This window comes from Lonchura striata, chromosome 4 (genome assembly GCF_050655825.1).
Source record: "Lonchura striata isolate lonStrDom1 chromosome 4, ASM5065582v1, whole genome shotgun sequence".
Lineage (NCBI taxonomy): Eukaryota > Metazoa > Chordata > Aves > Passeriformes > Estrildidae > Lonchura > Lonchura striata.
In genome coordinates this window covers 58,081,224-58,108,354 of record NC_140706.1, presented here as the reverse complement: position 1 = coordinate 58,108,354, position 27,131 = coordinate 58,081,224, and the positions used below count along the sequence as shown (strand labels likewise).

The 27,131-nt window shown below is 42.8% G+C and overlaps 1 protein-coding gene across 26 annotated transcripts in view; it reads left to right on the top strand.

Annotated features, from left to right (window-relative positions):
* Positions 1-27,131, top strand: part of ADGRL3 (adhesion G protein-coupled receptor L3) — a 496,522-nt gene that overhangs the window by 136,953 nt on the left and 332,438 nt on the right. For 2 of the 26 annotated variants that reach the window (XM_085579178.1, XM_085579168.1), the window contains one exon: positions 17,960-18,034. The exons of the other annotated variants lie outside the window; for them this stretch is intronic. The gene's annotated coding sequence lies outside the window, so the exon portion shown is untranslated. The remainder of the gene's footprint in view (positions 1-17,959; positions 18,035-27,131) is intronic. 26 annotated transcript variants of the gene reach the window in all.

Genomic DNA, 27,131 nt, shown 5'->3' with positions numbered 1-27,131 from the left:
AAGGGCTATGGCCAAATGGTTGTCCCATCCAGGTGCTCTGGGCTAGGAATGCACTGTAGTGGTTCTTGAAGACAATAGCATGTGAAGCCTAGGATGGCTATGTGAATTAAGAGATAGCATCCTAAATGTTATCCTTAATTCACAAAAAAATGATGCCTAAAAGTAGCCTTGTGGTTTCCCCTTGAAACTAGGGCTGAAATGTGTGGTGTTCCTAGTTAAACCAAAAGATAAGAACATGCCCACAAGTGTGAAGAAAGTCCAGGGGAGGAAGGAATTTGTATTTTGCAGCATTTAAAACTGATGGAGAGAAGCTAAGCATTGCAATGGTCTATGTCATGGTTTGGTCCTCTTGAAGCCCATGGGCCCCAGGTGTATATGATAAGGCTGGAGCTGCAAGAGGAAAGTGAAGGGTGTAACAGTGCCTCCTAGATGCTGTTCATCTGCTTAGCGTGCAGTTGGTAATTCAGCCTTGGTCTAAGTGTTCATGTTTACTCATAAAATTAATTTCTTATGGAAAACGGCAAGACTGGTGCTTTTTTTCCCCACCTCCCTGTTGTGTCTGTGCAGTGACACCAGCTCACACCTCATGCTAGTTGAGTGTTTATTTGTAGAAAGAAACAAGCAGATTGGAAAAGAAAAGCTGTTTGGCTTGGTCTCAGTTTCTTGCATGTCTTGACTTTGGGTTTGTTGTATGTTATGTCGAGGGTTATGACTTCATGTTTGCTCCTGAGCCCTGGAAATGTATGTCCCACCTGAACTATCTGCTTTAAAAGTATTTCCTCTTAAGGATATTGTCTGCCTTTTAGGTTCTCTTTTATTTAAACTCTTCTAAGAGGATTGCATGGATATTTTTTTTTTTTTCATTTGAGGGAATAATGTAAATGTATGCAAGCAGAATGTTACTGTGCAAGAGCTGTGATGTGTTTATATAAGGTGGGAGGGCTTGATTTATAACACTGAATATTTAATGGGAATAAGTTTGGGTGTCTGAGGTCTCTCCTTTGTGTGAGTTGGCAGATAGAAGGGTGGCAGGTCAGGTTTTTCTGTATGCACTTTGTGGATTTTCATATGCTGATGTTTTACATCATCATGTCAGTTTAGCGAGGCTAAAGGAAACATTTTTAATTTGGGTTTTGAAAGCATGGGGCATAGGAATTTACTGCACAATATTTACCTGTCCCTACGTTCTTCGCATTGAACTAATGGGGGGCTGAAAGCAGCCCCAGCCCTTGTGCCTGCAGGAGCAATGTGTTCCAGACGCTGGATGATGCTCACTGGCAGTAACACTTATACATAATGGTGGGAGGTAGCTGAAATAGCCAGTAGGATAAACTACAAGGTCTAAAATGTTTTTAAAATGTACAAGGTAGCTGTAAACTATGGACGGGAAGACTGATATTTATTTATTCACTTTAAACCTGAAGCTGTGTGTGCAAAATTAACATGCTTCTCCATGTACAAAAAAATCTCCACTGTTCCCCAAGTCAGCTAGGGAATGTGAGGAAACATCCAGGTGCCCAGCAGAGGGAAAGCTCAGGCAGTGCCAGACTGGCTTTTTTCATGCCCCATTCCTAATGTTGGCATTTAAGGGATGAAAGGCAAATGCATCTTTGAAGTGTCATTTTGGGACAGGGAATAACACCACAAAAGAAAACTTTGAAATTTCTGGTTTATGGAAAATTGAATTAATGATTTGTGGTTCTGCTCCTCCCCTGAATTTAATTCAAGACCAGGTAAGTAAGTAACATGTTGATAATGGGTTCTGAATGTAGAAAAGCATTATTATTGCAGGCACAGTTAGTAATGAAAGGCCACATAGTGATTGGTAAGCCTTTGGAACATTAAGGTAATGTCCTCTATCTAAATAGATAGGTGCTTTGCTTGGGCTAATTTTTCTGAGGATGCTTTGATGACATTCAATCAGGAGATGTCAGAAAAGAAAGCATCCAGCCTTGAACGGCAAAACTCATTTGTTTTAGACACGATTGATAGTGGCCAGTATTGGACTCTCCGTAATGGTTGCTGAAACTGTTAGATTGGCTTTTTTTATCAGATCTCAGATTTGGCCTGACAGCAGAAAGTGTTTTCTATCAAAGTGTTGGTTTCTTCTCCCCCAACCTGCCCTCCCCCCCTTCTTTTTTAGTCATTTGAAGTCATTTGACAATAATTTACTACTTTGCTTAGCTTTTTAGTCAGTTGTCTCCCACTCCGGAAAGCTAGGTTTCTTAAGTGCTTCTATGATGCCAAGTTAATTGCCTGAAAATAAGTGCTTGAAGATGTATCAAATATTGTCTCATCAGCATTCAGCATCCCTGCCAGAGCATGGGAGAGGGAAGCAAGGCAGCGCCAGGAAGGTTTGAAGAAAAGAGACAGGGAACAAAGGGAAGTGCGACTGTCCTGCAAATGGCCAGGCAGCAAAGCTCTCCCTGGATGTAGCTGAATCTCTGCTGTACTTGCAGGCTGCTCAGTGGAATATCATCAGTACTGCAGTGTGTACCTAAGTGGGATTGATCTCCCCAGACCCAATGCTTTTGGGTGGCCCAGCCTTGACACTTCTTAAGGCCAAGTTGAGGCATGTCCCTGCCTATTCAGTGTTACCACTGCCTCATTTTCTCTGCCTCTCTTTAGGGCAAGAGAGAAAAAATGGCATTCCTGGCTTGTCATTATGGTGAGGATGATTTCTAGATAAATGAGCAGTCTCAGAGGTATGCCTAAAATGCGGAGATACACAAGAATGTTGTTGCAAGTTAGAAGTGTGGAGAGCAGAGGAGAAATCACAGCTGCTGCCTGTGAGTTCACCTCACTGCTGGTATGTAATGCAGTCAGCATTACATATCCAAGACCTGATAAAGCACAGTGCCTTTTTCTTTTTTCAGGGATAGTATGGGGAGAAAAAAAAAAAAAAAAGGAAAAATATAGCTACTGCAATGAAACAGGTTCATTTGAGACAGGACACAAAGGATTTTATTGGATGAAGTACCCAGCAACCCCATTTAAGTTTGCAAGGGACTTTGAACTGAAGTGCAGGTTGGGTCCTGCTGAAACCCCCAGTACCTCAGCTGTGGGTAGGCATGTGGCTCCTTGAGAGAACACAAAAATGTTGGGGTACCTGACTGCTCAGCCCTACTTGTCATCTTGAATTGTGTTCCCCAGATGTGGGGAGAGGAAGGGGACTATGACCCTCTCCAGACTTGCCAGGGCTTTGCTTTATCCTCCTTTGCCACATACAGCCAGGGCTGCTCTCTGGGATTTAATAAATCCTCTACTATTTCAGGGGTTGAGGGTATTGGCAGTGCTCTTGATCCCTCCTGCACCATTCTTCCTCTGACTGCTTATGCTTGAGCACATTGGACTGTACATCCTGAGAGATTTCTTGCAGTCCTTTCTTTCTGGAGCACTTTGGGCAGATTTGTGCTGATGATACCCACATGTGTGCCAGCCCCCTTACCTGACCTCAATGAATTTCAATATCTTTCTGCTTTCCTTTTATCTAGGAGAGCTGCCCTGCTCTGGAGAGGGAGCAGGCTTTTATTCTGGCTTGGATGTCGTCAGCAGATTTGTTAACTAAGCTTTATATGTAAAACATTTAATAAGTGTGATGTCAATGCTTTAGAGAATCTGCCTGACTTTCACATCCCACTGGCAGGGTCTGCAGTCAAATAACTAATTCTTGCACTGGGAAATTTGATAGAGGTGTGTGTGAATATGTGTGTCGTCTGTACTAGTTGCTTTGGAGAGTACACACATTATTTAGAAGCCTTCTCTACCTTTCAGCCTTCATCTTGAGATCAGAAATGTTGCAGTCCTTTACTTGATTAGGCAGGACTGAAAGTAAATTATTGCAGTTGAAAAGCACTCAGAAAATTACTTTATATTGTTTTAATAAGGGCTCTCTATCTACATTTGTGCCTTTTGTCAGATGCACAACCCTCAATTAAAGTTTCGGTCTTTATAAGTCACCTGTGAATGTTACTCCATTTATTGCTTGTGCTTCTGAAGGACCTTCTGCTGCTGTGTCTCTGCAGCTCTTCCACATCTGATTCACCAAACACGTTGGGGCTGGCAATAACCAGGAAATGAGTGTAATGAGCCAGAGAGAGAGCCCAGCATGTCTGGTGCATAGATTCAGCTGCATCCTAGGTGATAAATTCCCACGTACACCTTGGTCGGCGCTCACACATTAATGTCAGCTCAGTAACAGCCCTTCAGGATGCCAGGGTGGATTTTACATTTATAATGAATGAGGATTTTATTGTTGTTGTTCTAGCAGCAAAGAAGTTTAGTGACAGTCCAGTTTCAGCCTCATGAGAAGCAGAAATGATGAAAGAAACATTGCAGCATTCCTCAGCACACATTTGATCCATCAATCACCCAGACAAAGCGTGCACTCCTAAACCATTAAAGTGTGACATCTTCTTCTTAGACTTTTGAGTTTACTGACTTTAAAGCAGCAAGTCAATTAGGAAGCCAAACCTAGGTTGGGAAGAGAAGAAAAAACACTATTAAAATACTAACTTGACATGCTTAGGTTTGTTTGATAGGCTAACAGACTGCTAATATTTAATTTAAAAAATCTGGATGCTGTCCAATGCAAACTTATGAATAGTATAAGTCATATTAAAGCAAACTTTCATTAAGCACCAGCTTTCTCATAATTAGTTTGAGCGGAATGATACATTTTCAGAGAAACTATGGCATTTCTTCATATAGGTAGCAGAGCTTTCTCCTAAAGGTTATTTCCAGAGGGTTACTTATCATGTGGTGTGATGAATTAAATGGGGTTAGAAAAATCCAGAAGAAAACCTGGGCCAGAGTCCTGCTTCTGTTTGCTTCTTGACAGTCTCTTGAACATGAACATTGCAATAAAATTTACCCTCTATGAGCAGCCACCAGGGGTTACTTTAGGGGGGAAGTGTGTTGGTCACAGCTCTCTGTTGGAAATGCCACTGTTAGTTACCCACTCAAAGACTGGGCAGAGAGAAAAGTAGAAAGAAATGCAGCATTGAGTGAGGTTCTGAAATTAGATTGTTTTCTTAAATGACAAGCCAGGGTAGTCAAATGAGTGTACTGGAGGTGAAGATTTGATTGATGTGAGATTCTTGCAGCCCTCTCATGCTTGCATCCTGTCCTGTTGTGTTGCTGTGACTGAAGTGGATCATATGTGTCCCTGCCACTGAAATTCCTAAAGGTCTTTTTCCAGAGATTTTGGGCTGGTGTAGGATTTATGCTTGTGTCTTTCCTTTTATTTACTGTATTAAGTGAATTGCTTACGATGGAAGGAACGTACACAGGAATATCCAAATGAAGCTAAGAGCCCAAGTTTAAAGCTGTCCTTGATTCTTTAAATAGAAATACACATCTGCAAAAATACAAAATGCATCCCAATATAATTAGATAGACATTATGTGTAATTAGCAACTCTCATTATTATTATTATTATTTTAAAGCTTTTGTACTTTCACAGTAGTTCTAGCATTTGACATAGTAAAACCTCTGTAATGATCAGGAGCAAGGGAAGATTTTTTTACTCTTCAGCATGTGTTTTCAATGTCCATGCCTTAGAAGCCATAATATCTGTGTGTGACAAGTGTTTGTATTTCCTGGGTGAGGGGGATGAGTTGTGGGAGATAAAGGCTTCAGCAGGTGGTATTGGCAAGAAGTGCTGAATGTGTCCCTCCACACAAGTCCTGCAGCTGTTCAGAGGCATGGGAGTTCATGTTCTTGACAGCTTCCCCTCCAAGGTCTTCAGATTGGCTCTTAATTGGCAAACTCATTAGCAGGCTCACTAACAGGAGGGAGAGCAAGCCAAATTTGTATTCTGTCAGCACTTGCTGTGAGGAGTCACTAATCAAACAGCTTTTTTACGGTGTCCTTTTTGGTGTCTACTTCTAATGGCTCAGGTTTGTAGGTCTGCTATAAACCCCAATAAATATAACAGCCATTAATAACTGATTGACCAAAGGGATTTATGTAATCATGGGATTACAGCTGCTAATTCCTTCCTGCAGTCATGTTTCTGCATTTCATTGATCGGGGAACTCGCTGTAACACCGATTTAAACTAATGGCATGACAACGCAAGGGTGGCTGTAATGCCACTTAGATGCCAAAAGATTTCTTGGGTGGGGAGTGACGCTTAGACTGCTTTCACAGAACTGGAAGAGGGAGGTGAGAAATGATTGTGTGTCATGGAGTGTGGTTCTTCCAGGAAGTGCAGCCAATTCACTTAGTGGTCATCTCGGACGAGGTGACCATGTGAGGCTGGAGTAAGCTGCCTTCTGCTCCGAGGCTGCTCCCGTGGCTATCCTGCATGTCTCCCCACTGTGTGTCACCAGCTGGCCATCCCATTAGGCTGTGTCACTGTGCCCTTCCCCTAATTGGTGTGCAATGGTGGGACTGACTAATACCAGCTATCAGCTCTTCCATGTATTTGAAACTCATGTTCTTAGAACCCCTTCAAGTCTCTCCCAGAAAATACTAAGGAACATTTCCTCTGAGGGCACTGCCTCGGTGTCTTTCTTAACTGTCCAGGTATCTTGTGTGAAATTTGACCCAGGTTTTTCTCTTGTAAACAAAATTGATTTTTGTTTTCCAGATGTAACTGAAACGAATGCTGGTGGCAGGAAGGTTTGGCTTGCTATGCACAGGATGCTCCTGAGCTAGTAAGGCAGAAATACTCCAGGTTACAGAGGTGCTGTGGGTGGGGATAGGCATTATAAGGCAGCTCTTACTTGCCTGGCTTGTTGCTCTCTGCTAAAAAGCTGCAACTTGAGGCAAAGCCATGAAACCTGAACCTATGAAAATGTGTGTCAGCTCATCAGTGCTTTTAAGTAGGCTGTGGGAAGTGCCTCTAATGAACCATCTCTTTTCCATCTTAAAGTAAATTAAATTAGGCTGAAAAACAAAAAAGCTGAATAGAAAGCATCAGATGGCAGTGGTAGACAGTCAGTGTTTGTAATGTGAAAAATGCTCTGGATTCCCAAGGCATAGGATGCAGGTGGTGCCACGTGTGTGATGCCTTTGAACGCCAAATGCGCCTGCTACATCTGAAAGGTATCAAACCCAAAATCTGAGCAGCGGTGAGTGGTTATCAGCTCTGTCAGGCAAAATCCTCTGTGAAAAGTGGCTGCTGGTAGAAAAACAGACAATATGCAGAGATGAAATGCTTTTCATCTCTGTTTCTGAACTGGATGTTTTCCCCCAAGCTTAATTTTTTTTTTTTTTTCCCCAGCAAAGCAGCACTGACAGCCACATAGTTACTTTGAATATGAAGAAAACAAATAAAAAGTATAAGTGAGCTTGCTGGGTTGGTGCCCTTGCTCTCTTGTGTAGTGTGTAGATCTGCACAGAGCAGATCTTTTTGTAAAGACTTTGGATGATTTTCTGCTGCACCCTTCCATCCAAAAGTGGGAACAATTCCCAAGGGTAGCAGGAGTCTTTGCCATCCAGCTCTGGGAACAATAGCCCTGTTGTGCTGTTTTGGTAGGCTTCAAGAAAGGAGGCCTTTCTCAGAACAGGGGTTTCTGGACAAGCTGTTGCCGTTTCTGCTTCCACCCTGTTCCTGGACATTTGTGTCTTCTCTGCTTGGGCTTGGTGCATGAGTGGGCACAGCCAAGGGAAAGCTGTCCTTCCCCAAAGGAAATCTCACTTTGTTTTCTTAACAGCTCCACCTGTTTCTGCCCTCCTAGGACTTAGTTGGTATAAGAAGTAATACAACAACCTTGTGTGCCTATTAATGTCTTTTTTTAAATTTTTTTTTTATTTTCCATTTACTGCTGAACTGAGTGTTACGACTTAAATGTTGTATCTGTTCTCTCTTTCAGGGGACAGCATGAATGAGCAGCAGATGCTGGATTAATGTCTTGCCCTAATCTCCTTTTATTTGCAAATATCCAGTTTCTTGCAGATGGCTCTGAACAACAAAAAGCATACACAGCCTGCCTTTGGGGAAAATTAGGTTGTTTGTGGCCACTGCTGTCTGGGTTATAATCCCTGCTGGCAATTTCTCTTCTTTTGTCACCTGAGTGAGGGTTCAGTGGCACAGCGAGGGGCTGTTGGAGGCAGCGTCCCTTTAGGATCTAAAGCAGGGAGGTGGGAAGAGAAAGGAGTTTCTCTTTTTAGAGGGCAGGTGGTTGCATTTGTTTCTTCTCATCACCCTTTCCCTGCCACTGAAAGGGGCTCAGGACAACCAGCTAATGTGAGCCTCTTTCCTTGTAGCATGAGATGTCTTCCTGTGGCCATAGTCTGACACGGGAGCTAATTTCAGGATAGACTGTCAGTTCTCTAGCTTAGTTGACGTGCAGCAAGGCAGTGCTCATTTCTGACTTTACTCTCAACCTGTCAGAGTTTGACAAAAGAGATCAAATTTGATGTGATGAGTTAAGGGCAGGGCAATAACTGCTCTCATGAAAGGCGGAGGAAAAAACTGCTTATCAGAAGATAAATAATCATGAAAATCAAAGTAACAGATTAATCTTTGCGACTTGGCTGTGTATCAAATGCTGGCAACAGAAAAATGCAAGAATCTTTCATTAAAAAATAGGTGGTGCAGCAGAAGAAATGAGCCTGAGGTACTGTGTGAGAGCAGGGATACAAGGTGGTACTGTAAGATTTGTCACTACTAACTATCTGGCAAGAGATTGACATCTACAGTGCAATGTCACATTTTTAGCCCCAAGTGGAATGCTTTTTGATGCTAAGAAGGCAGGAAATTGGAGAAGATAATTAGCTCCCAATGATGTATCACTAAGTTACCTGAAGCAGCTTGCTGGATGTTGCCTATGTAATCTAGGAAACAGCTTGAGGGTTTTTTTTATTTCTTCCCTTTTTGTAGCATAAATTTTTATGTGTTTATGCTGTATGGGTTATAGAGCTAATCTCCTATCTTTTTATCCCTTTGCTGGCACTGGCTAGCGTTGCCAGCTCTGCCAGCAAGCTGGTCTTGGGGGCGTTGTAGCTCTTGGACCAATACATAGAGGTGAGCTCTGAGCAGAAAATGGCTGTGGCGGTAGGCACTTCAGGAGAGAATGTGATGTCTTTGCCTTCAGAGCAGACAAAACCCCTCACGCCTTCAGATTGTGGCTGCATGCCTGTCAGGACTGGTAGCTCCACTAAAAGTAGTTGAAAATGAGGTTTCTCCATCACTTAAACACCTTTAAAGGTGGGATTAGTTAGGAAGATTTATTCTGTATCATCTTAAAGTATATTGAAAGTCTGTGAAGTACAAACATGCTAGTACTGTGAATTGCAATTATAATTGTAGTGTGAGACCTACTTTTCATCAAGTCTATCATGGCAGCAATAGCAGTAAAGCTGTGGTGGAACAAGACTCCCTTGTCACAATTTCTGGCACTTGAGTCAGGTTGATTAAGCATCCTGCAGGTATGCAGACGTGTCAGTTGCATGTCTGACAGAAATATGTCTGTGCATGAGGTTCCTGCATTTTTGAAAGTATGGGGTTTGTCTTATTTAAATCCCAGAAATTGAAACAAGTTATGTGAATTTTTTTTTTTTTTTCACTTTAGGAGCTGACAAAATCACTCCAATATTCTAAATCCTATGCTGTTGCTGCACGTTCCACCAGGTATTAGTAGTGAATAGGACAGGTCTGACTGGAGACAAAAAGCCTGTCTTCTAATACAATGCCTTCAGTGTAGCTTTTGCTCCACTTTCCCTCTCTTCTCTTTATGGGAATCCTTCTTTTTGGCAATTTCATTGAAATTTGCGAAATTTTTGTGGCTGCAATTTGTTAAGAAAGCAGCTCAGCCAGGTGTGCCTTTATACACAGGTATTTCTCACTATAGGATGTGAATCACCTGAGTGCCCAGTGCATGTCTTTGCACTGGGCTGGGCCCTCTGGCTTTTAGGGCAGGAAGGCTGTTTGGTTAAACAAAAAAAAAAACCACCAAAAAACAAACAAACAAAAAAAATATTGCTGTTTCCAGATGACAATTAAGACATGTCCAGTGTTTGTGCTGTGACATTTTGCTCTGTCATAACTGCTTCCTTATGCTGTTGCTTTCTGATCCTCTCATCTTTTATGGCACACTGCTGCAGGTGGCTTGGCCCAGGTGTAGACTCTCAGACAGATGATTTGAAGATCCTCTTGAAAGAAATGTTTTTTGCAGTGCTGAACAGGCTGTACTTCTTGAAAGTGGGTTAAGGGAATTTGAAATATCTCCAACATTTACTCTGTCTCTGAAATCAGGGTGTTGAAGGAGGCATTACAGGTGAATGTCCTCCTTGCAAGGAAATCTCTTGGTTTTTTTTAGTTTGGTTGTGGGACATTTCCTAGATTTGGACAATGGTAGTGAATCCCCAGGGGAGAAATAGCTTCAGTATAGTTTTGAATGGGCTTCAACGCTTTGCTATTAGCTCCTGCTGGTTTGCAGTGCTGAGACACGTCCCTAGGGAGGAAAAATACCAAAAGCTATGTTGTGGCATGTTGTCTGAGCCAAAGAAAATAATTGGGCTTTGGAAATCTGTGCATGCTCATGCTGTAGGGTGGGATCCAGGCCCTCACGGATGATCAGTTGATGGCCTTCATGTGGATTTTGGGTGATTTGGGGAGCAGAGGAGGCTTACCTTGTTCCCAAGCCGACTGGGGGCACAAGGGGTTTGTCTCTAGATGAGCAGTAACAGTTTGCTGCAGGTGCAGTCATGGGCTGCAGCCATATGACCACTATTCCTTGAGCATAATTTCTGTTCCTTGCTGTTTGTGTCTGGAAGGAATCACTGCAGACCAACCCTTGTCACCGTGGTGCAACCCCAGCTCTGCTCATCCCAGGGCTTTTCTGCATTCCTGCTGGGAGGTGCATGCTTGTACTGACCAATGTTAGTAAAAGTGCCTTGGCACTGGTTTGTCGTAGGGTTTTTGGTTCTTTTGGTTGTTTATTTTTTCCCTTGCAGCAAACTGCCACAGTCTAATAATACCAAGGCTGATACATCTGTAGTTTGGTACAACAGATCAAGGCAGTGCTGCCAGCTCTAAGAATAATGCTGTCCCCGAAGCACATGGAGGAGGATTAAATGGTTTTCCAGCAACCTGCTGCCATCTGTGGAAACCATTTCCCAAAATACGCTGGTAAATGTCTGTGGGAAGAGCTGCAAGTCTGGTTGTATTTGCAAAGCAGTAGATTAGTCACATGTCCTGTCGGCAAGGTTAGACCGATGTCAGCAGCCTAGGTTTGAAAGGCAGCAGTCAGAGAGGGCAGGTACAGAGCCAGGTGTGTGGAGTAACACAGATTCCTTGGAGGTGGTGGGGAAGGAGAGGTGGCAGCACTGGAGAACTGGGAAGTTTTGAATCCTTTGTTAGTAGAGGTGTTTCCCAGAGCATCAGCGTCATTAAGCAGAGATTGGCCGTTGTGAGCAGGACAGCAATGATGATGGTGGTGTTTTCATCAAATGAATTCTGTAGAGGTGAGAGGCTGCTGTTTCTACTGATTCCCTTTGGGCCAGATTCTGCTTCCTTTTCTTGAATTCAGCAGCTTGATTTTTTGAATCCTGTCGGTTTTGAGGAGAGCTATTGAGTGCTAAACCCAGATCAGCTTGAATATTGGTGGAATAATCTGGTTTTATTTCCCCAGGTGATATATTGAAATTCTGTAATTAAAAGGAGGATAGGGATCTTCAAAGCATCCTGCTTTTCATGTTGCTATCTTGCCTAAGAAATGTATCTGGGAGAAGCTTTCCCACTGAAGTGTGCATCTCTGCAGAAGGAAAAACAAATACCGACACTGACATAAGCTCTGTTCTTCCTTGAGGCCTGTGAGATAGCAGCATAAAATGTGACATTTAACATCAGCCTTTTCTAAAGGCTTCTAGATAATTGTGAAGGATTCTTTTGTTCAGACCAGTCATTTTTTCACAGATCCTCTGAAAAAGCTCTGGAGGCGAATATCAAAAGCAGAAACTTTCCACTCTGATCTGGAAAGCACTGCATTAAGAGGTCTGGTTTTAGCATTTGTCTTACCTTCAAACTGATAAGGCTTTAGAAATCCTGCTCTTGCTGGAAACTGGTGGGTTCATGACCATGAATTCAAAGCTGCTATACTGATGCTTGTCATGCTTGAAACGAGTCAGGACTGTGAAGAGCCCAGTCATGAAAATGATCCATTATTCTGATGACCTGTGCTCAGTGAAGGCAGGATTAGACACTGGAGTTTATTTGGTGTCCTGCCATCAGCTGTTTATGTGGAAATTGTGAGCTCATTGAGCTTGAAGATTCTGGCTACTTGATGTTACACCACCTAGGGCAGTGGGGCGCAGAGCCAGGATTGAAATCTTCATTCAGCTAAAATTATTCCAGGGAAAACATTTTGATTTGCAAATGGAAAACCCAAAAATAAAAGTAAATTATTTGAGTCGTAGTCAACAACGTCACTCTTGGTGGTCCCAAGTACTTTTCTGAAAGAACAGGAAGTCAATTTGAGGTTTATAAGTAACCTGGAACATTTCTTCTTTGGAAATATGACATTAAAACACAAGCTTTAGCACAAGTACATCAGGGAGGCTGGATAAGGACTTATCACAGATGAGTTGCAGAGGCATAAACAGGATAGAGGCTCCCAAATCCCTGCTCCTTACTTTGCCCCTCCCATTCCATGGAACTTCCCATAACCAAGCAAGGTGGAAGAAAGCTCTACTTTTGGTGGAATATATCAAGCACTTAAACTGGATGTGATGCTTAACTTAAAGAGCTTGAGCATGCTTATGGATTTGAGATTTTGTGCCCTCTCTCTTCCCTTGGAGAACTCTGATTTGCTGCTCTGAATGCTTTCTGTGAACAGCAGGACTTGAGTTAACACTGTTCAAAATCATCCATCTACATCTGGCTCCAAGTTGAAGTTATAAATACTGTGCTGGCACCGTGAGAGAAAAGCAAGCAGATTATCCCAAGTCATGACCATTATTAGGGTGGTGCTGACACTTCCCTGAACTTTTCTTGGGGGCTTGAGCTGAATTTCACATTTGTGGTGAAACCTAAATGCAGGTCAGCAGAGTGCTGCCTCAGACATGGCAACAAAACCCCTTGCTTGGTGCTATTTATAATTTTTTAATTTGTATTCTGGCCTGCCGAGCTCTCTGAGGACTGAAATAATGGTGACTCTAACTCAGCTCCCAGCAGTGGCCCATTTTCAGCAGGGTTGCTCTCTTCTGTAGCTATTGAGTCCATGTTAAACAATCCTGTTGACCTGTCTTTCCCCCTTTCAGAGGGGCCTTATGACATGGTACAAACACAGTGCTTTTAACAACCTGACCAGCACAAGGAGGAAGAAATTTGGTATAGTTGTGCTTCCACCTGGAAGGTTCCCAAAGCTGAGGTTCTGGCAGCATTGACCTTCCCTCTTGCTCTACATACCATTTTGCTGAAATCGATAGGCTCTTGGCAGTGTGTGTGTTGTGAGGGGCTTAAAAATGGAGCAGAAATATTGGAAAGTAATCTGAACAAGGAATAAACTCAAAGCAAGATGTCTGTGGAGCAAGAGGAGCTGTAATCTAGTGGATTAATTGATAGCCAGTGATTTTCCTCTGTTGTCTGCCACTAGTCCCTTAACTTTTTCCATGTTTCCACCTTCAAAACTATTGTGTGCCTTGGTACCTTGTTTTATGAAATGTAATTAATGGATTTAGCTATTACTCGTTTTTACAGCTAGGAGAAACTAGTTTTTCTTTGTTTTAGCCTCTAGCACATCATAATTCTTTCATTTTTCCAAGATGCTTCTCTCTGGATTCCTGTAGTGTGGGTTTTAGGCAGTCTGTAAGCCTTGCTGTTATTCCTACCCTTCCTTGTACTGAAGAATATGTTATAACTCTTATATATATTTGGACAGAATCCTGCCAAGAAATCCTTTCCTTCTTCTCCCATTATCATTAGGCTTCCAGTAGTCCCTGTGCCAGGAACATGTCTGAGGATGGGCAGTGCTGGGGTCTTGCTTCTTGGGCTCTTATCCCTATACTTCCTACAGATAGTCTTGTATTTTCTGGAGGTTTGTTGGTTAGCTGCTTGTTTTTTTGGGTTTGTTTGGCTTTTTTTTTTCATCCCTCATCTCTCCCAAGTGACTTTGAAATGTAATATTCTACTGTAAGTTTTTAGGTGTTTGTTTTTAGTTTTTTTTTGTTTGTTTTTTTTTTTAACGAATAAAGTTTTATGGTTGTTATTTAGATCTGTGGGGCTTTTCATGCTTGTGAAATGATAATATTTTTACAAAGCACTTTTGTTAGTAGTTATATATGTAGACTGAAACTGACTGATGGCCAGATAAACAAGAGCTGTCTGCTTTTCTTTTAGGTAACGAAAATAAGCTAGGGAAGGGGACTGGTTTAGGCTTTTGTACCGGCCTTGCTGATTGCAGTTCTTGATTCAGAAATGTGAAGTGTGCTTTCTCCCACAGGCTGTACCTGCAGCTAGATAGATGATGCTTCATTCATGGGCAGCTTACTGTGAGAACCTGTGCTGGTACACTGGGATGCGTGGCACACGTTTGCTGTTGTCCTGCAGGAAAGGAACAAGTTGAGAGATCTCACAAGGGAACAAATGAGGTCCTGCTGACCATGGAACTAGGGCTGTGTACACACTGACCAGGGAATATCATGTCTTGTTTCAGAACAGGGTATTTGAGATAGGTGAAGTTCTAATGCTGGGCTTATTCATAAGTTGTTACAGGCAGCATTGCTCTTCTGCTTGCAGGCCATTTCTGGTTTGGCCTGATTTCCACAGTTTTCCTTCAATCACAGTAGAAGCAATTTGTTCTCCACAAATAGGGGTTTTTATGTTAAAATTTATTATTCTAATTAAGGAAACCAAGATGTCCAAGATAATGTTTCATGTTTGCAGCTCAGTTCCTCATTTATTAATATCCACGAGTACTTCTCTGTTGTGGCTGAGTGCAGTTTGGATGAGACCATAACACAGCACTTGAAAATTATGAAAGAATGTCTGCTAAGGCTAAATCCTTGTTCTGTCTAAGGCAATTTTGTTGTACTTGGGTGTACTGACTGTTTTGGCCTTAAGCACAGCTTAATGAGGGAAAAAAAAAAAAAATCAGCATTATCATAAGAGGAAGCATCTCCCCTTCTCCACACTTGAAAAACCTAAAGGATTAAAAAAAATAAGTAATCCAGCCAGTCCTTAAAGGGTGTGTGTGTGTATTTTTTCTCCCTTAGAAAATATAAGTCCTAATTTTTCAAGCAAATAATAGTAATATTAGAGAGCAATGGCATGCAAAACAAGCAATTCAAGTGCATTAGGGGATGACAGCACTGTGGATAAAGCACAGAGAATTAAGGCAGCATATGCACTACTTTTTTTTATTTTGGCTCAATGTCAAGCATAGAGGTTCCAGCTCTTGGTACCTGCCTTCTTATAGTGAACATATTTTTGTGTTCCTGTCCCATGTTCATGCTTCTCTGTGCTTATATTATAAGCACATGAGTGGAGGCATTGCAGCAAGCAAGAAAAGTTAAGTTTGGCCTTGCATTTGTTACTCTGGTGTTTCTGCCTTAAAGGCAGTCTATGTTGGCTTCTTCTAAAACTGTGTTAAAGTAAGAGGAACTTAAAAAAGACGTAGGCATACATGCACGCTGTTTACTGTGGGTCAGCAAACCCCAGGGAGAGGTGTTTCATCATCTACTGGCTGAGAATTTAAAACCAACAAATCCCTCCCCTGCGGAGATAAAGCCCTTGTGAACACTTAGTTCATTATCATAGTCTGTTTTGCTACTGAGCTCTTTCCTTCAGAGAACTGCCTATTTAACAAACCTCTTGTGAAGGGCCTTGGGAAGATGAGGCGTGTTTTGGGCTGGCAACGGGGAGGGAGAGCAAGCTGCATGTGTCAGTGTTGTTGGCCATCCTTCCACCTGTTGAAGGGAACTCCTGTGGGAGGTGACCTGTTGTTCCCCACTTCTGTGTTGGGATCAGCGTTGGTGACACCATGGGATGGCACCTTTTGGTTGCCTGCTCTCTGCCACCTCGCAGGTGGCTGGGATTTGCATTCTGGGGAATAAGCAGGAATAAGCATGGCCTTTTTTTTTTACACAGGCAAAAAGAAGAAGAAAAATGTTTGTGTGCCTGACCTGCGTGGCAGGGGTGTCTGGCAGCTCACTTTTTCAGCTGATGCTTTGAAGTGTGTATTCAGAATGTCTGTGGGACAGTGACTGACCTGCATTTTGGTAAAAAAGCCCAAAGAGAACAGGCAGACAGGTGATATTTCATCAAGTGCCAGAAAAAATAGATTGGCAAATGATGCTTTTTTTCATCTTTTAAACTGTACAGCTCTCATTTCCCTGAATGTGGTTTAAAGTTGTTTTCCCCTTCCACTGTAAGTGATAAACTCTTCCAAGTAGGGGAGCAATCATTTTTGCATTGTACTAAGTGCCAGGACACTGTGGTATTTACTTAAAGAATGACAGTTTAATTTTTTTTTTCTTCTTTTTTGTGTGTCTGTATCTTCCTACCTGTCTGACATATTTTTGGCATCCTCCTACCTGTCTGACTTAACGAAGGCTGCTTCTACAGAGGCAGTCTTTTTGTTGTGCTGTCTTCTACAGCCGTAGAACTGGGTCAAAGATGGTAACTCTTGAACAGCAACTGGGGAAAAGTAGTGGGTAGGTATCCTGTGCTGAAGAGAAGCATCTTTGCATAGAGTCATGGAATCAGGTTGGAAAATACATATCAGATGGAGTTCAGTCCTTCCAAATCCATGCACTAAACCATGTCCTGAAGAGCCACATCCACACATCCTTTAAACACTTCAAGGAAACCTTCACTTCCCTGGGCAGTCTGTTCTAATGCTCAACAACATTTCAGTGAAGAATTTTTTCCAAATGTCTAGACTAAAACTCCCCTGATGCAACTTGGGGCCATTTCTTATCATCCTGTCAATTTCTTACCTGGGAGGAGAAACCAACCCCCACCTGGCTACAACCTCCTTTCAGGGAGTTGTGGATAGTAGTAGGGTCTCTCCTCAGCCTCTTTTTCCTTAGGCTAAACAATCTCAGCTGCTTCTCAGAGGACTTTACCCTCTAGACCCTTCATGAGCTTCATTGCCTTTCTCTGGACTTGCTCCAGCACCTCGATATGTTTCTTGTACTGAGGGGCCCAGAATTGAAGACAGGATTTGAAGTGCGGCCTCACCAGTGCCCAGTACAGAGGGACAATCACTGCCCTGCTCCTGCTGGCTGCACTGCTGCTGATCCAGGCCAGGATGTCATTGGCCTTCTTGGCCACCTGGGCACTGTTGGCTTGCGTTCAGATGCTGTTGACCAGTACCTCGTGGGTCCTTTTCCACTGGGCAGCTTTCCAGCCTCTCTCCCCCAGCCTGTAGTGCTGCAATGGGTTGTTGTGACTCAAGTGCAGTACCTGGCACTTGCTCCTGTTGAGCCCCATACAGCTGGCCTTGTCCCCTCAATTCAGTTTGTCTAAATTGTAGGCATGTTGGTAGCCAGTCTGAGGGAAAAATATTACCAGCTCCCATCCCCTTTGCCAACCTACTGTATAATCTATTTTCTGAGATTTCTCTGTTGTTAGGTGCTGTTGCAAAGTTCTGTCTGGAACCTGCCTTCCAGGGGAAAGGAATAGTTGACTTCTCCTTCCTCCCATAGACCAAATGTCTGTGATTTCACTTTGGCAGTCCATCCAATGCTCAGGTGAAGATGATGCTGAGGTAGTTTCCCCTCAGCTTCATGTTGGGTGAAGGTGACTTCATTTTTGCTCTCTATGTGCCTCCAAACAGTGTGATGAGTTTTGGGCTTTGTGCCTATGTGTGAGCTGAATTCTCACTTGAGCTTCCATCTTCTGCTTGTGAGATTGCAGATTTGTACTGCCTATGGCTACTCCTTCACAGGAAGTGTTGCTTACAGGATGCAAACTCCAGAAGCAGATTTAATGTTGGAAAGGATTTTCTAAATAGTTTTGTTCTCTTCCTTCCAAGAACCACATGGGCATTTAATGCTCTTTGTAGTCCACAGGAAATGAACTCAGGTTGACTCAAAGGACATCCCATGGGAGCTCAGTCTCTGTGAAACACTGATGAAAAGTAAGTAGTTTGTCTGGTGGTTTTTTTTTTTTTCCTTCTTACTATGGAATGCGCATCCAAATCCCTGTTTTAAAAAGAGGGAGTGTTTTTGTGGTGTTAGTTCAAGTGCTCCAAGCTTCCCCTATGTTTGAATGCAGAAAATGAAGCTTCTCTTAGTGTAGGAGCACTTTTTGCTTATATAAGCTGTGCATCGCTGTAAAATCCAGCTGTTCTGCCTGAGTGTGCAAACATGCACAGAGCCTGCATGGCTGCCAAGAAGGCCTTCAATTAATTTCCTTTTCTGCTGCTGTAACCTCTTGGTTCTTCTGCTTTTGTAGGTTTGGCCTGATGTTTGGTATTTGAAGTCAAGAACCATGCCTTTTAATCAAGGCTGCAAATCACCTGGTACTTTTTGAGAGCTGTGTAATAGTGATTTGCTGTCAACCTCTCAAAGCTGCAAAGAAAGTTAAATTCTTACCAGAACAAAGGGTGATCACCTTCTGATGAATAAACTCACAGGCAGTTAACATAGTAACTATAATGTCTCCAGACATCTGTCTGCTCCCTTTTGCCAGCCCTCCATATGGCACAGAGTTTGTAGGCAGAGAGTAAAAAGGCAATCCCCCATGAAATGTGTTGCTGTGTTTTTTGAGACCATTCGGTACTCAGCCACTGCTATGATCTAGCCCTGAAATTGGCCCCAGTTCATGTGAATATGGTGGTGCTTCATAAACAAGGCACTGCAGGGCTTCAGAGTCCAGGAGGTACCTGCTGTCACAGCAGTGTAGAATGCTCTGCCAAATATAAAACTGGTTCTGAGGGAGATTTTGCCACTTGTGGAGGACAGTTTAGGGTCTTTTGGGTATGGGTGCTGGGTAGAGTTAGTTTTCTTCACAGGAGTTGATATGGATCTGTGCTGGAGACAGTGTCAATCATTCAGGGATATTTTGGTCATTGCTGAGCAGCACTTGTGCAGCACCAAGGCTGCTTCTGCCTCTCACCTTGCCCTGCCAATGAGGAGGCTGAGGGTGCTTGAAGAGCAGAGAGGGGACACAGCCAGCACAGCTGACCCCAAGTGACTCAGGGGATATTTCATCCTGTATGGCATCTTGCCAAGCATTTAGAGCTGGGGGAAGAAGGAAGGGGGAGACACGTTAGAGTCACGTAGAGTGAGAGTGTTTCTCTTCCCAGGTAACCATTGTGCATGATGGTGTCCTGCTGACCTGGGTATGGCTGAACAGTTGTTGGCCCATGGGAAGCTGGGAATGAATTTCTTGTTTTGCTTTGCTTATGTGCTTTTGTTTTGCCTATTAAAGTGTCTTTATCTCAACTCATGAGTTTTCTCACTTTTACACTTCCAATTCTCTCCCCCTTCCCACTTGGGAGAAAGTGAATGAGCAGCTATGTGGGGCTTGGTTGTTGTCTGGGATAAAACCATGACACTAGAAGACACCTGCTCTCATGCAGAGGGGGCACTGGGAGTGTTTATTAAGGAATTTTCCTTGAGGCTTTTGAGTTCAGCCTGGTGCTTCAAAGACTGATATGGGATGTGGTGTGCCTTGACCCCACTGCATCTTTGTGAAGAAAAAAAGTCACTTTTGCTTTAGATAGCAGGAAGGATGTTAAAAAAAAAAAAAAAAAAAGTAAGTGGGTGATGGGATGGAAATTGAGGGAGAAGAGATACATAAAAGCTTGTTTTTTTATTTTTAGTAGTTAACATAGAATTCATCTCTGAGTGGTCTTGCTTGGATGACTTTTGTTCTAAGTTTCTCAGGGGCAAAAACTAGTTAGAATCCATTTTCTTCCATGCTGCCAGCTTGCTGTTCCAACAAATGTGAGAATTCTTGTGCGTGTGTGTGACTTTCTTCTCTCATTTCCCTAGATCCTGAGCAGCAAAGAGATTGCCAGATTGTCTGATAAATACTTCCAGGAGAACCTGGTCAGAGGGATTTTGTGAGTTCCTGAGGATTAGGGACTGGGATATAAACATCTGCTGCTTTTGTGAATTGGCTTCATCACCCTCTCACCCTCTTGTGGCAGCAAGTTCCCTAGCTTAGGTAGAACAGGGGAAATTTCTTCAAGATGTTTTGATTTACTGCTTTTTAACACTGCTGGGTGACCCTTGATCCCATCTGGAGAAACCCAGGCTACCCAAATTACTTTGCACACTGTGACTGATCCCCTTGCTGTATGAGAATTATCCAAGTAATATGTTCCTGTCACACACAGGATGTAGGGATGCAGGATATCTCTAGTTGGTCTGGTTTTGGCAAGCCAAGTTTTATAGAAGCAAGGAAGCTTATTTCTACCCTGGAACGTGGTAGGACCCCCCTTTGAGGTTGTAAAACTGCTTGTTAAATTAATCCCAACTAGTAACTCAAGGGATGCTGAGGGACACTTAGTGGGCAGGTCTCTATTTGTGGTCCCAAGCAGTGTGTTAGTTTTACACTCAGTTTTATAACATGAAAATAAAATTCTGATAAAGAAATTAAAGCTCTGGGTGCTGGGATGGAGGAAAAACAAGGAAATGCAGGATTTGAATTAGGGGCAAGAAAAGGGAAAGGAGTTATACAATGCTGGCTGCATTGTATAACTGTATCTTGACCCAGACTTTCTGTAGGTCCAAGTGTCTGAAGTCCTTTCACATGTCTTTGAATAGGTCAGCAGTATTGTAGGTCGAAATCCAAAAGATTGCTTTATTCAGCTGGAAGGAAGAAGTATTTGAATCATGAGACTGAGCACAGGTCATTAGTGCAGAGATGGGATAAAATAAATCGTGGGAGCCATTAACACAACAGTGATTAAAATATATCATCCTGGTGCCATAATTGGTACCTCGGCTGAGTGAGAAGTGAAGTACTCCAAGCTAGTTGTATTAAGTGTTCATTTCTGAGAGGCTGACAAGGATTTATGGCTTCTTTTCTGTAAGTCCCATTTAGTCTCTGTAGCACTACATCTTTTACTGATGCACATAAGAAACAGTTACTGTTAATGACTGGACCATTTCTCTGAAGGATATGTTTAAAATCTGATTATTCGAGGAGAAGGGGAAGCCTTGTAGACCTTGGGCCAGCTTTTTGCTAAGGCTCTGTTGTTTTTAGAGCACCTCTGTAGGTGCTGCTTGACTATTTAAATGCAGCCTGTCCCCTTCACTTGCTGAAGAACAGCAGCCCTGTTCTCCCCACACTTTTGGCCTGCCTGAGGGGCTCTGTGATAGCTTCAAGGCATTCAGTCTCAGATAAAGAATCTTCTGCAAACCAATATCCCTATCTGCCTGGCCAAAAAGCTGTGTTAGCAATTTAATGGCCTCAGGGTCAAGGAATAGGCCCTGGACTGGGATCTGAAAGCAACATGAGGGACCTTTGCCTGCTGTGCTGGGTCTGTGAGAGCCTCGGCACTGGAGTCACCATGGGGGGCTGAGCAGAAATGTGTTGAGGGAGGAGAATGGCTCCTTGAGGGTCATCAGAGGAAAGCCTTGGGGTCAGGAGTGGCTGCAAGGGCAAGGGATCCGGGTGGTGGAGGGTCCCACAGCACCTGGGGATGGTGTGCAGCCACAAAGAGAAGGTCCCAGTGTCCAGAGGTGCTGCTGCTCTCCACCAGGAGGGGGAAAGAACAAAGCCAGGCAGTGGCCAGAGTGACCACACAGGGGTTCCCCTGAAATGCTGCTGGGAAGCTGAGGGGGTTCCTGTACATCCCCTTGCTACCCCCGCTGCTTCTGCCAAAACCCTGAAATCTCTGACTTGCTAAGGAATTCCCTTTGGATGCCTCTGACACCAGGTCTCCTTGGCAGCACTCTGTGGGGATGCTCTCTGCCATAGGAAAGCAGCAGTAACGTGCTTTCATGTTCTAGGACTCTCGTGAAAAAAAATATAAAAAAAGGTTAAAATTTAAAGTTTTGTATGAAAAACTGTATCTATGCACAACATAGATGTGTGCAACTTGCTTATACTTTTCAGAAGGAGTAGTGCATTTTTTCTGTCAGTACTTGCTGCTGCTGTGGTCTTTGAATTTGTAATCTTCCTAAACATCTCCTGACCCTCCAGGCTGTCTAGCTGGTATTTATTGTCTTAGCGATGTGTTTATCCTCCATTTCTTTTCTAATCCTGCCCTGGTTTTCACCCTGAGACCAGGGGAGCAGTGGGGGTAGGGAGAGAAAGGTGTGTCCCCAGCAGCCTTTCACCTGGTTGGGAAGGAAGACAGGGACATGTGAGTCTCCAGTGGCTGACAAGCTTATCCATCTCTGGATGCACAATGAAATAAGCCCAGGCATTAATTTTGCCTGGTTTTGTCCCCACTTAGTAGTGTGCTTTGTCTGCACGCCTGTGTGCTCAGCAGGAGCAGCTTTCAGTCAGGCAGTGAATGTCACAAACCCATCCAGGTAGCCTAACTGAATTGCCTGAGGTTGTTCTAAGTGTTCAGCCTGATAATTTAAAGAAAGCAGAATAATTTAAAAGCTAATTTTTGTTCTTAATGTGTTTTGACAAACATTTAATGCTACCAAGGGTCCTTGTAATTGTCTGATTTTGACTTCAGGTTTTTGGGAAATACTAATTAGGAGTTACAGTATCCAGTTTTACATAATGCAAGGTGATGGAAATGTTTCAGAAGGTGAAGAAAGAAGCATGCAAGTATAGCTGTACAGAATCAATAGGTTCACATTGCTGCTCGTTTGGTTAGTGGCTTCCCAATATTGCCCCTGAACAGTATTGATTTAATTTTCTCACTGTGGATGCAGCATAACTTTGCTTTACACCACAGAGACATGAGTCTGATGTTTTCATTTCATAGTGATTTTCATGCAGGCTGCCTTTGAAATTGCTGGCCTTATGGACACAATTACTGGCTTTGTGAAGATGAGCTCTGGCTTTGCTGCTTATCCCTACAACTGTTTCTGTCCTGCCTTGGATAACTTTGTGGTGGTGTTCCTGAGCATTCCTCTTTGTCCCTTTCTTAATATGGGAAAACCTTTTCAGACGCTCGGTGGTTAAGAAGATAAAGGAATGTGTTTTAAGGGTTAGAGCTTGCTCCATTTCACAAGAACTTTGCTGATTTTAAATTACAGTGAGAAAATGTAGAGCCACTGAAGGGCTATGAGGACTGCTAAGTCCTGGTTTAGTCTTAAGTGTGGTCTGCAGGTATTCTCTGAAACTATGTACATGACAATGATTTCATTAGGTGGGGTGAACCAGCCTGACTGACATTTTCACTTAAACTGGATAAAAGCCTGCTGCTGACTGGAAGATTAGGAGTCAAAAATGAATCAAAGATGCTGGCTGTTTTTTGCAAGGAAAGGTAGCATAAATGCTGTGGGAGAGGGAGAGGAAGTCCTGTGGATCCAAAGTATGCTAACCATTTCAGGATTCACTTTTTATTTTTGAAAGACAACCCTGAGCTTTATTCCCAATTATTCCTGACGTGAGCTTTGTAGCTATAGCATTTGCTTGGCCAATGGTGCCATGCATGGTAGGGAAGACTGACTCTGCCTCTCTAGTTCCAGTCATTTGTGGATGAGAATAGCAGAGCCTAGATTAGGTCAGAGAAAGATCAGTGAAAGAACACTCCAGTCTGGCACCTCACTTGTCTGAAAGCCAAAGGCTGCCGAATGGATTTCAAGGCAGGTAGGAAACTAAAGTATACAGGGGGAGCTGAAACACAAGAGAGTCTTGCAGAGAAAAGTGCTTGCGCTAATTGTGTGGCACTGGAGGGTGGCAGTGCTGGAACATGCGCCACTCCCGTGATTCTCCTCCCTGGTGCCTTTTTGCAATAGGAATGCTGAAGTTGGTGGGGAAGACCAAAGAGGATGTTGCATTCTTCCTTACTGCTGGTACCTGTGAACTTGCCACCAGGGAGCAGCCCCACTGTCTGACTAGCTGTTCTGGTTTAATTGTGGCTAATTTCTAATTAATTATAAAGGGATTCCAGGGAGATCTGTGTCGTCAACTATTCTCCACCTTTTAGTTCCTCTCAGTCTTGCCTTACAGTAATGAAAGGCTTGAACTGATGGCAGTGCTTCTCTAGGAAAAGTCGGTGGGTTTGGGGCTGAGCCCTGTGGGGTGGAGGCTCTAGGTATTTAAAAATGGCAGAGCATGTGCAGGCTGAAGTATATTTGGTGGCAGGAGAAAGTTGACCTGAAAATGTGTGTAGATTTTGCACTAGAGGAGGATGGGGAAGAAGATACTTGCCCTCTTGCTGAGGGAAGCACAGCAGAAATGGTGGGGGAATCAGGGACATGGAGAGCTTTCCAGCAGCAGCCCTCATTTTCAGCAGTGTGATGGTTCTTCCTTGTTCTCTCATCTCATAGAAGGCTGCCCAGTGGTCTGACCATTTTATGCAATAGTGATCTGAGTCATCACATTGCACATATCTTCTCTGAGTAGAGGGAAAATTCTTTTAAGTTATTGGCAATTATGAGGAGGGGGAAAAAATCCAGGGATATGATTTTCTCCAGCAAATTGGCTTTTTTAATCAAAATCATGTATTAGCCAGAATGTTTGAACACAACTGAAATCTTCTGTTAAGAGCACCTTAGTTTCTTAAAATGAAGTGCCATGGATTGAAACATTAGCAGAGAAAGTAATTTCTAGCTGGTTAATAGGAAAACCTAATTTTTATAAAATACTGAAATTGATAATTATTCTCGGGAAATTTTAAAATTCAGAAAAAGTAATTTAGGTCAGAAATGCTTGGGTAAGAGAAAATCTCTATCTTTTGTGCTCTGAAGGGAGAGCTTACATTATTTTAAATCTCAAGGAGGAGATAAAGGTAACTTTGTCAGGGATTTCCCTGGTATGTGCAGGTTGGTTGAGAAATCCTGGCATACCCGTTCATGTGAGCTAGAGACTTCTGGTGCTTCCTTGTCTTTGAGTTAACTCCTTCCTCTTCAGGTGATGGGACTTCTAAAAACTCAGGCTTGTAAAGCCACCTGATTTTCTTGTGTTTGGGAGTGCACTGTGTTGGTCTCAGTATTGGATTTTTTTAAAAACAAGGGCAGTTGTAGAAGGCGGGGGAAACTTTTGGAAGTTTCCCAACCTGATTAACATGGAAAAGCATTTTTGTTTCCTGCTGTCAGTATGTGACTGTAGCACTCAACAAGCCTCTCATGGATGAAGAGGGTGTCAACCTCTGACATTAGTGGAGCTCTTTGCCAAAAATTGCTTTCCCCTCCCTCTGGCTGTGACAAGGTGCTTGTTTGGGTCATCTCTTTCCCCCCCCCCCCCCCCCCCTTCACTCTGCCAATCTGAGCCCCACATCAGTGGGTTTAATTCCTAATGCAGGAGGAAGAAATAACACATCAACTCTGATAAATTTCTGCTAGCAAACTGCTCTCTCTGCCTAAGGCTATCCACAGCCTGAAATCTGGCATGCAGCGCTTTGGCTTTTTACATGCAGATTTTGGAGCATTTGATGCTAAATTGTTCCTGGTGATCGCATCCAATTTAGGAATGCTATTTCTGTTTCCTTCCAGAATAAGAGAGCCCTGGCTGGGACCTCGGTCGGTCTGTGGGCTTGTGTATGATGCACTGCTGAACTGTACTGGCTGTGTTTGCACTGCAAGTGAGCTTTGGGCAAAGGCAGTGTTGGATTGTGTGACCAGAAGGGGCACCGATGCCAGGGAGTAATCCACCCCTTCTTGCTCTCAGAAAACAAATTTAAGTCTTCTTTCCATATTTTTGTAACCAGTATAGGCAAAGCTCAAATAGAAAAATGGTATTTTGGGGAAAATTTATTTCAGATATTGAGCTTTTTCCTTGATGGTAAGTTTGGATCTTGGTAAGAAGTTCTTGATCTTGCTCTTAGCTGAAATACAGTTCTCTTTCAATTCTGGCACTGCGTCTTTGGGGTCTCTTTGCTCTGGAAATGAAACTGATGTAAATGGAAGGTAAGCAATGAATGAAAAGACCTTAATGTTAGAATTTTAGCCATCAGTTGGCTCTTTTACATTTGATAGATTTTCCCATCACAGGCAATCTGTGTTCTTGCTTGCTCAGATCCACACTGATGCCAAGTGCTAAACAATGACACTATCTATCTTTCTGCACAATTTGCCAATTTTGGTTACTTTTGAAGCCCAGTGTTTCTGCTTTAGCCTTGTGAATCTCCCTTACAGGGAGAACAAAATGAATAGAAGAATGATTTCTTTAGCAAAATATTTGGGGTTGATGTCTCTCTGTCATTTATGCTCTTGTTTTATAAACTACAGCTCTTAGTCCACTTACAGTAAAATAAGTCAAAGTAAAGATGTAGTAAAGAGTTGTTGTTTGTTGTTTACAGTGAATTGCCTTTCAGATTATCAAATGAAGTACTTTATTGCAGTTTCACTTCCAGCTATAACCTTAAATAACAAAGGTCTTACTTGCTGCTTACTAGGCTTAGGGTGATGTTTTCAAAAGCTCTCTCTTGATTGTACATCTTCCTTCAACAGTCAGGAGGATTTTGCCAGTGACCTCAGATGAACTAGCTTTAGAGCAGCAGTGCTTTTGAACCCTTCTCCTGCAGAGGAATGAGAAATGGGGTCTTTCTTTCACAGGGAACATTTCAGGAGTTACTAAAAGTCTTCCTCTTCCCCAGTAATTCCTGTTGCCTATGAAACGTAGCTACATTTTGGTAGTTACAGAGTCCCTTGCAAAATATCAAAAGAGACAGGCCCATACACCAGATTAATTATCTTGCCTTCTAGTTGCCAGAGGTGCTTAATTTCTTCTTTGGAATTGAATATGACTGCTTCAATTAAATGTTACTCCTCGACTAGTGAGACATCTCACTTCTTATCTAGGTGGCAGCAAGGCATTAAGAGCAAAATCAGAAGTGGACTTTTCATGCCACAAATAACGGTGTTACTGCAAATTCTACAGCTGTTATACTCAGATATATGGAAATGAGCTTATTTGCTGTTTTTCTTATAAATAATGGAAGCTGAATAATTAAGCTCATTGCAGAGTTTCTAGTGGTACAGCCAGTCTGACTGTATTAGGTGGTATTTAATTTTGCCAGATAGCTGTGACTAAGTTAAATGTTTAGAATCCTTTCTTGATAATTCTAAATTCAGTGTGTACTTCAAAATGTAAAATGTTATGGAAGTTTGTTGCTTCAGTTGGACAAACTACAAATGAGAACATTG